Source organism: Dinoponera quadriceps, unplaced genomic scaffold (genome assembly GCF_001313825.1).
Source record: "Dinoponera quadriceps isolate SergipeBrazil2010 unplaced genomic scaffold, ASM131382v1 scaffold1270, whole genome shotgun sequence".
NCBI classification, from domain to species: Eukaryota; Metazoa; Arthropoda; class Insecta; order Hymenoptera; family Formicidae; genus Dinoponera; species Dinoponera quadriceps.
The window spans coordinates 864,155-876,302 of record NW_014555716.1 but is presented as its reverse complement, the minus strand read 5'-3'; positions in this window follow the sequence as shown (position 1 = coordinate 876,302).

Below are 12,148 nucleotides of genomic sequence, written 5' to 3'. Positions count from 1 at the left end.
GCTGATAATACTGTCGACTGTCCCACAAATTTATTAGAACTCTAAAGTAGCGTTTCGCAAAAATAAAAAGAAAACAAGACCGTTTTAGTGCATTTGTAATTTCCACTGACATGAAGTCGACTTCTCAGGTCCGTAAGTACAAGTTTTTAAACTGGAAATATTTGCAAAGCAGTTACTACGAAGTTACGAAACAGTCATAGAGGCTAAAATGAGCAAATCCTCGTAGGGACGGCGATTTTCCAGATGGACGAAGTTTTAAAGCACATGGCAGGATGGTATACGTCTCGGTGCGGCAAGTGTTTTCCGAAAGCCAACGAGGAAAGTCTGCGTAATCCCAACGGTTCTCCAAAGTTAACTATAATTTTCTGCGTCTACACTAAAAAAAAATTTGGTAATAATTAACAAACAGTTTGCTCGAGAAATCCCGGTGAACTCTAATGAATTCCGGCATTTCGACATCCCCTCAAGCGTCTCCTTAAAGATGAGATTAAAAACGTGGCGTTATTAATCGAATTAGTTCGATTAAAAGGAACAAAGATCTGTGGATATTCCGCGTATAGATGTTTTTATGATCTTCTTTTTCGTCGCAAATCAATAAAGCAGACCATCCGCGGCCATATTCGCACCCCGCACTTATCCCGCTATTTTTCATACTTTAGAGGCTTAATCCTGTGAATTTATGAATTCCGCGCTCGCGAGATCGCTCCCCTCGGCATCCTTTTCCCTTTCTCGCCTTTCCGTTCCATCTCTTTTTCTCTGTACCGTACATCAAGATTGTTAATCTTCCACACGAGAATAAAGAACTCGAAGAAAATAGCGCAAATCCGAAGCGGGTTATGATTTTTCGAAGGCCGGAGGTATTAAATTTTTTGCGCTGACCGTCAGCAAGATAGTAATCGCGAGAATGACCGAAAATTCACAATTACCGTTAAAATATAGTGCTATACATATATATTTTATATTTTACAATTTAAATACATTATCGCATGCACCAAAAATATCAATGCATATATCATTAAATATTCTACAGTTAAAGAAGCACACATAGAGCAAAGTTACAGCAATGAATGCTGATATTAAATTTAGATCGAAGTATACAATGTAAGACAAAATGATTTCAAGTAGCGAGTCCAACAGCTGTGACGATATCCTTATGACTTATGCTTATATAATGCATATTTATATATATTTCCTTGTATATTAATTATATTCACCAAGGTGTTCCTATGCTATACAGGATATCCCAAAATAACCATTATTAATTAAAGAAACCTCTATACATGGCCATTTTCAATCATTGATAACTCGAAATTTTGCGTATTATTTACAAAATGGTATAGGACTTTTCTGCTCAGTTTCACCCGTTCTACTTGCACACCATGGTAACCAAGATTAGTTTGAGACACCCTGTATAATATAAAAAACTTGCAAAGATATTTCGTATTAATTAATTAATTAATTAATTCCTTCATTTATAATAACGAGCAAAATTTTAACGATCTTTTACGAGTTCAAACTTTTCGCCCTCCCCTTAATGAAACACAATAAGAATGAGTATGGTGAAAAAGAGGAGGAGGGAAGGGCGGCAGGATGGAAAAATAGGCCATGGGGGAGGAAGAGAATGAGTTGGCTAGAACGACACGACTCCCCCTCACCCTAAAAGTATACGCGGTACGACGTTCGCGAGCACGCTTAAAACGCGAATTGTAAACTTTATCGCGGTGGTAGGCGTAAAAAGCGCTATGCAAATTGCAACGGAACGAGAATGTGTCCGAAGGTGTGCACACGGGCGTTTCATTTCCCGAATCTAATTCCCGGCGAGCCAGCGAAGCCGCGCCCAACAGAAATCCGCACCCTTCAACATTCCCGCAAGCGTAAAGCGCGATGATGCAGCGGGGCCTCCCCCGTAAACATTCGACGCATCCGAATCTCGAATTCTAATTATTGTGGCGGTGCGCGTTAATTAGCGGCCGGCTGGCCGATTATTTCATCCGTCCGACCGTCGTTTGGCGCGCTTCGTATACGGAAAAAAATTAAGTGTCAATTTAAGATCACTTATTTATTCTAATGGACGCAATCATTGTTTCACATATAAGCAAGAATATGTTATCTTCTTACAAAAATATAATATTCGTGAATTTCAACGATATCATAATGTTATTGTAAGATTACGACAGTCCACTACAGATCACAATATGATTATTCTGAAAATAATAAATCTTGTAAAATTAAAAAAAAATCATATCAAAAAGATAAATGTGTCATTTTGAATAACTCTATATTTGAATCAAATCTATGGTAATCTTCTTTCAACAATATGAACGTTCATTTCAAAATACAAATCAGGTCTTATATTTAAGACCGTCTTAGGTTGGGTTCATCTTCAGATATTTTGTTGTCAATGAAACCACCAGTATAATATTTGAAGATACTCTTAAGATGATCTTGAATATAAAATCTGACTCTTATAAGAATCGGAGAAAATCCGGAAACGCCAGAGTTGCTGGAAGGATTCGAATTCGGGACCTTTTGCTTGCCGAGTGTCTGCTCTTTCCATTTTTCCATCTTCTTATTTCCTCAATTTTGAAATAAGACAAAGAAATTGTTATTATAAAAACTTTCAATAATTCAATTTAATATTACAAACTGCTCTCTCTCTCTCTCTCTCTCTCCAAGAGTAAGATGATATATTCAAATAAAAATAATTTAATTTCGAGTTAAAGAAATTGTGATTCTTAGTCTATATAATCTTACTTCGGCATGAAATAACAAACATGTTGAGAATTCGGAAATCTTCTCAAAACAAGAATATTCTTCTTTTTCGTGCACAATTACAATTTCCGCAGGATCCTCCACCAACGCGATCTCACTCACTCGCTCCCGTACATCGAATAGCACCGAGACACTTTCCGTTTTTTGCTACCTCATCGAGACGGGAATATATCGATGTATCAAGCTGGCGCCTCTGATCGCTCGACGATAAAGACAACGGAATGACGACGATAACGCCGATGACGGTGGGAGAGCAAGACGACTCGAAATTTATCATAATCTATATAGCGCGCAGTGTCGACGCCGCTATTTTCCCAAGCGGAGCATGCTCGTCGCTCGTTGGCGAAAAATTGTGGGAATAAAAATATTTATAGCTATTATGTGGAATATGGAGTGCTAAAAGGCGCGAGAAGGCTGATATACAGCAGCGCGCTCGCAATCCCCGGGACATCTACCGAGAAATGTATAAAGCGCATTCACTTTATGACACGGCTCTCGTAAACGGGCCGCTTATAATATCTCGATAAAAAGTTATTCCCTATGTCCAAGGTAGGGGAGACAAAAGTAACATTGCTGATGTAATTTCAAGTCGGCTGTAATACCCCGCAATTCCCCGACGTAAATATCGAGCTTAATATCTCGTACATTTCTCGAATTAAATGCACATCGAGAAAAAGAATTCCACGCACACACAGAAATAGATTTTATTCGATATTTCTACAAGTAATCCGTCAAATCATTCCTATGTCATTTATCAAAACCGTCACTCATGTATGCATAACGGAGTGCCTGCAAAAACTCACCTGTCATCCAGGTATAGGTGACGTGACGGTCTAAGTGTTAACGCGATTTATTTCAGTGGATCTTTTTTCCACGATGCACACAGAAAACAAGATATGACGGTCAGACTTATGTAACTTGGACCGCTCACATTGAGAGAGATAAGCGCACAACAAGCAAGTCTAATAAAATATTGTAACAAATTTACAAACAAGTAATATTCACTATGTTTCCATTCTTGCGAAAAAGTAATTTAAACTCAGTCTATTTGCGCACCATTTTGCGGCATAGTAGCGCTGATATAGTTTTATTAAAAACGACGTATGGCACGCTGAGACGATGAACGTAACTTCAAAAATAATGCTGTGTAAAATATGAGAGCGAACTGAAAGGATACGATCACTGAGAAAAATGTCCGATCATATCTGATCGGATAATCTAATGAAAAAATAACATACGGATATAACCGTTAGTTTTATTTAACTAATTGTTTCGTGATACTAGCATATAAATTGGTAATAGTTACCTAGCATATAAATTGGTAATAGTTACCAAGCCTTAGTAATAAATACTAAGCCTTGCTCAGATAACGCGTTCATATTCACTAAATTATTCGGTAATATTCACCTTATATTTAGTTGAAACTATTTCACTAAACCATTTGGTAACTGTAACCCAAGCTGGATGATTATTACCAAATCATTTTTTCACTGTAGTATTTTCGGTTTAGATTAGATACACTTGATTCAGAATTCATCGCCCGGTCGCTGATACATCCATTCTATCGAGACTAATTTGTAATATGTTTTGTAGAAACGGCTAATGATGGACACCGATCTAGTTATGCGTTACTTGAGAACATAACGCTACCGTTCAATTACAAATTCAATTAGCATTTAACTGAGCGTATCTTCTCGAGACTAGTATTAGCGCTCATTCTATTAATATTATGCTATTATTAAACCACACGTATATGCCACGTGTCAGCGAATTTTCCCTGGATACGCCATAAAGCGCTACTATCAATTTCCATAACTGGATTCATAGGCAGGTGGCATAATTGCCACGAGATAAACCGTCATATTGTGAGTTTCTGGTGAGGGGCCGGTTGGAATGGGCAATTCCCGGCTCAAAGCTGCATTATTAAGTTGAACAAAGTCAAAGGGCTGTGTTTTAACCGCGTGTTTAATATTCAATAATGAATGAAACCGTCTAATTCTAAGCTTTATTCGTCCCACATGGGAGGTAATACGCAATATTGTTCCATCTGGATAAACGGATGGTCACATTTCGTGCCAAATGTGCAACGAGAATATCAAAGCCTCTACTATCATGATGCTTAACAAGGGCTGAAAAGTCCAAAGCCTAATTACGATACAATCTACATCACGATAAACGGATTGTTTGATTCAGCACGTCTGCCAGTCGAAATGAGGTGTTATAATTAATCTTTCGTCCACATTTGCTGTGGATGAAAGGAATTGCGTGGAAACAATTGTTCACCCGCTCATAAAACAAACAATTCTGTACGTGTAATCTTAGTTACTGAGCCAAATAATTTGGTATTTTAAATTCATTTATGCTTCCGAAGCAAATTTATTAACCGAAATATTATCAGAAATATTAGGTCGCACCGAACAGACGATGATGAAGAAATATTTTTATTCGTTCGATGAAAAAGTCACATAATACATTGAACTGCAGTTGTATTAAAAAAAAAAATCTAAAAATCGCCTACAAATGTTTCAAACGATGATATCCCTGGCGAAATATCGGACGTGCGGAAAATTTTAACAAAGTATCGGCACGTTTCAAGGGAGATCCAATGTTCTCCCATTTCTCTCGATCTCGCTCGAGGTTAAACCGCGACAATCGCACCGATTGACGATTCATTCATTCTCGCATCCTCACTTGTCGCAATTACTTACGCGACAACAGCGACGGGTGAGCCGGCGCGCTAAAGCGACAAGCGGAATCTCATAAATACGCAATGCGGTTCGTGCTCACTTCTTAAGAGCTTCTCTACTTAAAGCTGTTCGTTCCAGCGAGACCAGTCGAGTCACACCCTCTTCTCACCCTCATCTGACGTTCTCGTTTCTTCTCTCGGCCTGCTCGGCCGAGAGAGTTTCAAAGTTATCGGCAAGCGAGTTTGCCGCGCGGGGGAAGAAAGGGAAGACGTCGATCACTCCTGGGAAATCTCGCGTAGCTTCCGAAAAAAAGACAATAATTAGAACGTTCGCCGCTCACGTACTTTCCGTCAGCGGCCTTTAACTGTCCGTCCCCGGAAGCGACCGTACATTCTGATTACCGTGGAAGATTACCGTGAAAGAATCCTTTCTTAACGTTCTTTCGAGGAGAGGAATTGCCGATCGTATTCCCAAGAAGTTTCCACGGTCCTTCATAGTGGAGAGATTCTTGCGACAATAACGTAATTCGTATTTAGATGCGAAACTAAGCGATCGTTTTAACACGAAAATAAAGTGGATGCACGCGGATACATTCCCATATAGCGCCGAAATCTTTCAGGAATATTTCAGAAATGTTTCATGTGAAAAAGTGAAACATCTCAGAAACAGCTCGGTTAAAATACTTGCAAAATCATTTTATGTGAAACGTTTCAGAAATAGTGCAACTGAAAGTTTTGGAAAATTATCTTCATGTGAAAGGTTCCAGAAATATTCGTGTTGAAACATTTCAAATGGCACATTGCAGAATTGTTTCGGAAATGTTGTACGTGAAATGTAAAAGGTTGAAATGATTTTGAAAGATTTCTGAAAGCCTCCAGCAACAATCGGTGCTATATGGGTTACCACGCACGAGCAGAAATCGCGGAGGGCGCGACATGTTGGAATCGACAATTCCGTTATCGATGTCGGCAGTGTTCGACGACGAAAGGAGATTCTTAGAAGTAATAATTAACCTACGAGAGCGCAAGAGCACACCAGCGCGCGCGCGCGCGCAATCAATTAAATAAACATCCATTACTACTTGTGCGTGATTATTAAATATTCACACAGAAACCGCGAGGGGACTGCGAGGGAATGACGAGAAACGGAATCACACACAGGACGGATAATTAACGGCATGTACACGTTCGACCCTCAGTTTTATCGCCATTTTAATGGGAAGCCAAGCGTTAGTCATCAATATTCGCTGGTCCGGCGCGCGCGCGTCGTTTGCGATTTACCACATTCTCCTCTCTCTCTCTCTCTCTCTCCTCTCCCCTCCTGCCCGTCGAGTTATTTCTCGAATCTACATCGCGCCGCCATATTTCCGCGCTATTTTACATTTTATGTGAGCGCACGCCCGAATAATTTATGCCATGTGGATTATTTTTACCGACATACCTTCCAACAGACGCGAACGTTTGATTCACGAGTTCTCTGCAGTCGTATTCCTTTATCGTTCGCCTGGTTAGGCGAACAAACATTGTGCACGACGCACATCACCGTAATAATGAAGTAGAGGAAACGGCAGCTTATTGGCTTGCCGTTCAAAATTTTGCTCGCATTTTTTTAGATAACTGCATGGGTGCTCGCGTGCGTGCATGCGTGCGTGTCCCATGTAGCACCGATCGTTGCAGAAAGCTTTCAGAAATGTTTCGAAATCATTTCACATTTCATGTGCAACATTATAAACGAGACTAAACAATGTAAATTTATTCTATTTTTCAGATACGTTTTCCTTTCAACTTTGTATTAAGTGTGCGATAAAATTCAAATAATACTTGAATATTATCGTCATTCTTCTTCTTCTTCTTATTATTATTATTATCATCATTATTATTATTATGGTTATTCGTTTTACATTGTATCATATTTTTGTCGGCGAGCGATTTTTCGTTGAAAAAATAAGCGTGGACGTCGCACCAGTGAAACAGCCACGGATGCTTTATTTCCCGACTTTTATCGTTTCCCTTTCGCCGGCTCAATTATCGACATTCCGTCGTACCGTGCCGGAAACGAACAGGTCACCGGTAACCCTTTTTCCTCCCCCGGTGGCGGCGCGCGAGTAGATCAAACAATGATATTTTACACAATGTCGCCGGCTGAGCGGATCGCCCGCATTCGTTCATGCCGTCGCATCGGTGTGGAAACGCGACAGCGGATCATCCGGTTTCGCTATAAACGACCGGCCCGGAAGTTTCATCCGTTATTAAACAATTTCATTGTGGCTGGCCCGGACTAGCGGCTCGTGAAAGCCATATCTCGCTCTATCCGCGGAACGGTCGTAAGCGGGTCGTATAACCTCGGACCTCGTAAGTTTAGGGAATCTCTCCGCTTCCCATCGCTCGTCCCCCTGCCAGCCGACGTCCGTCTACGATTAATTAAATCTTTAATTAGTCCGAAAGGGTAATTCTCTGGGCGGTAAGTGTTCGTGCATTAGCACGACTGACATTCGACACACAAATGAGCCAGCGAATTATACATTGATAAGATAATTGGATAAGGAGAAATAGATATCGGAGAGAGAGAGAGAGAGAGAGAGACGTGAATTTCGTCGTATAAACTGCGATCGAATCAAATTTAATAAAAATCAATTCTCGGATCAGCAGTCTAAAGTAGGAATTTCAATTTAAATCTAATCAACGTGAGAAGTTTTGTCTTCTCGGAAGCGACGCTAGTCGTAGTCCTCACGGTACCATTATATTAGATCGTATCAATTCGTACGGATAGAGATCTTCCGAATAAAAAACGTAGGGATACGGATGCCTATATCCGAGTCCCACCTCCGTGTTGCGTATTACTATTCAGCCGACCACGCCGGACGTCCTGTGTCGGTACAGGAAAACGCATCTCGTCGATCGGGAAAGGCAGTTCGATGTGGTTATGCACGTAGGTATGAGCGGCTATATACAAGATGTTTCATAATCGACGACAACAACAAACGACAAAAAACATCGACTACATAGTCTGTTCGCGGAGACCAATTCTCGTTCGCAAGTAAATATATATATATATATAATTGCACAGTGTCTTAACTGTAGTGCTCGCCAAGTTGACCTACCTCCTACCTGCCGAGAGTCAATGTCCTACCCGCTTCCACTTAGTGATCGATCAAAATAGGCAGTATGTACTTTTCGTATTGCTTTAGTTTCAGAAGTAAGTACGATTATGTGACGTGACAGAGTGTGTGCATGTACGGGCAGTCTGCGAATATATAATTGACTCCAAGAAGTAGTGCATTATGCAAGGTGACGAGATAGAAGTTTCGAGATTACAACAATTATCATATACATTTTACATACAGCTCGACTCAAAGTTATCATTTCTGCTATTTTCCATTTTTCGTATAAATATGCAATCAAATTAGAATTGCAGTGAATTGTCTTACGAAGCACAATGGTTCGAGAAGTTATCCCTCCTGCTATTTTCATTCTCGAAGAAACACGCGATTGTATTAAAATCGTAATAATTAATCTTATAAAGTCTAATAGCTTGAATTTACCTTCTCATCGATTTTGAATCTCCTATAAAAACGCGATCGAATTATTATAAAATCGTACTGAATAGCCTTATGAGAAGCAATTGATTACTTCCTTTCCTTTTTTAGTAAATCGCATTCCCACGAATATAGATCTTTAGTTCAAGGACGTAAAATAAAAGTCGCCTGGCTATATATATTTATATATTTAACAGTTGGAAGTGTGATGAACGATATTCATGAAACGCCCTGTATACGAAGCAGACGGACGTGCGTCCACTCGCTTCCGCTTCACGTTTATTCATTCTTTCATTCTCACCTACGCTCCTCTCACCGTCAGGCATTTCCTCCGTTCGTCAAATGAATCATCAAACTCTCACATGATGCTGAACGCGTTTTGTGCGCGTTCCGGCACAACGTTCTTCGACGATCTCGCGAAATTCTCAACATAACACAAATTATTACCATGAATGACACCATGTTTCGAATAACCGCAAAATTCAGCGGAGTATCTCCGATACTTATACTATAAAAATAGAAGGGATCAGTTAACACGGGAATAGTCATCTTATTTTTTTTTTTATATAAACGATCACTTGGGATCATTTTAGTATAAGTTAGGATCCTATATCAAGCAAGAAACATTAAATCGATCCTTTAAAACATTGATTTTATGTGGATTTTTAACCTGGGAATAGTTATCTTATTTCTTTATGCAAACGATCACCCGGAGTTATTTAGACTCCAATTAAAAACCGTTATTATTAACAAAATGAATACATCATAAATTTATTTTCGGAAAAATTACAAATTTTAATTTAAAATTATATTTTTATCGCCTATTTTTTTTTTATTTCCATTAAAATGAGTTACTTAAGTGAAAACCTGTGATCATTGATCGTGATATTTTTTTACATAATTTTATTCTACATACTACAGGCATAAAAGTATATCTATAATTTTTCCTAGATTTTTGGTAGCACTTTTGTGGAATTTACAAAAACAATCCCATTGTACCAAATTAAGATGCCAAAAAAGTGTTTACCATGTATAGATTAATTTTTTAACCAGAGGTAGAACTAGTCATATCGTGCAGTTAAATAAATCTCATAATAATCGAAATAATATGAATATTATACATAATTATGTTTTAGTTTCATTTAATTTTTACCATTAACTAACTTTTGCAATCCAACTTCCTACGTTTAATTGTCGATCTGCCTGAATTATCTTTTGAATTTTATTCAATTGCAGTTTGCGCCACCCTGAGCATTAGTTAATTTTTCTCCCGGTTCTTTTATATCAATTTTCCTTTATATTTACGAATGAAACATTAAAAGTATTCCACCAACATAAAGGGATTTTAAATATCAACATTTAACACCAAATTCAAAAATGTTTTTAATATATTCAACTAAATTTATGTACCTCAGAGATTTAGTTCAACATACTTATATGTCGTCACATTTCCGTATAAGATGAATCATATTTCAAATATTTCGTGCGAAAAATGTTTCATCTCGAACGAAGATTTGACTACATCAGTAGTTCAAATTGTTTCTCAGAACTTCAAATTGATTTGAATTTTTTCCTTGGAACATCAATCTCAGAATAAAAAGAAAAATCCAACTCGATATTCATCTCTTCGCAGAAATTTTTCCGATATTTCGCGCGCAAATCACCTCTGATTTCCGGTCGCTTGAATTCGTCGTTAGGAAAAAGTCGTTAGCAAATAAGCAAATAATCGCCGCCAAACTCGTTTCTCCTAACCAGTTTTACTCAGGGAAATATTCTGCTGGTCCACCTAGAATGCTAAATGTCACAGGTAAAATGTAATGCTATTTTTTGTATCTGCTAGAAAATTGTCTGTGGTACGTATAATTTACAGCAGCAACATTCTAGCAATATATGCGAGAAAATTTAAGTCCTGTTACTAATTTTTAATAAGAAATGTTGACTGGTCTTAATCTGAATGGGCTCCACAGAGAGATTTTCCTGCTAAATTAGACAAATAGTTCGGATAAAAATTCTGTCTCTGTCGCCTGTATTGATTAGATGCACGGAAAAAACTCACTCGATTACGGCAACCGGAAATATTCAGTTAATTGAGTTCCTTCGGTAACAATAACATATAGCCTTTTTTCATTAGCTGAAGGGCTGTTTACATCAACAAATGCTTTCGGTTCGGGGAATCGAAATTTTCCCTTCCAAATGCGTTAAACTATTCGGTTACCTAAACCGAGAATGCGAAGTGAAATGTGCTGCCGTCGGAGACGATATACCAACAGTGTTAGAACTCCTGCAATCTAAGGCGATAGTCTCGGAACCAAGAAGTTTTCAGGTTCAAGTCTCACCAGGAAGGAAATAACATTTTTGTCGAGTAGCAATATTAACTCGGTTAAGATAACCGAGCATAATTGTCCGAACAACGGAAGCATTCTTGAAAAATTTTTCTGTTTCTACAATTGAGTTTTCGTTTGATCCCCCAGATAACAGAAAATTCCGGTTGTTATGACCGAGACTCAATTACACGAACTGAATTTTTTTCCACCGTATACAACATGTAACACTGAAGTGTTTGCTAATCATCCATCCATCTTAACTAATTCCTCATATCTGGATAATTTTCGCTATGGAACCATTCTTTTCAGCGAATATATTGCGGCTCGCGACGAATCTCTCTCTCACGTCGAACGTTCCCCGCCGCCGGAATTAACAGCCTGTTCCGCTGATTTCCGGCTTCGGCGAATCTCCGAGTCCGCGATTGAATCTCCGTGTCGATCGAGGCGGGCTCGGTCTGCGTGTCGACGATGAAGGGACCGTCGTCCCTCTTTCGCTCACGTATCGCGTTAACAAGCCGTCCTACAATAGCTATTATTGTTCGGCCGGTAGGTACGTAGGTTAGATAGGTAGGGAGGAGTAGCACTGACATGAGTAGCACGTGCATATGTGTGAGCACCTAGTCAACCCCCCCAGCCTCATACCTACGTGGTCCGCTTGCTTGCTTGCTTGCTGCTCGCCTGCTGCGCACCTCCTGACCGCGGAGGCACACGCAGCTCGTATTGATGGCGATCGCGAACTTTCTCACGGGGACCTGCCGACCGCGATAATGGTCGGTGTTACGTATAATAATGCCGACGTGATTGCCCCCTCGCAGCCGGTTCCATCGTGC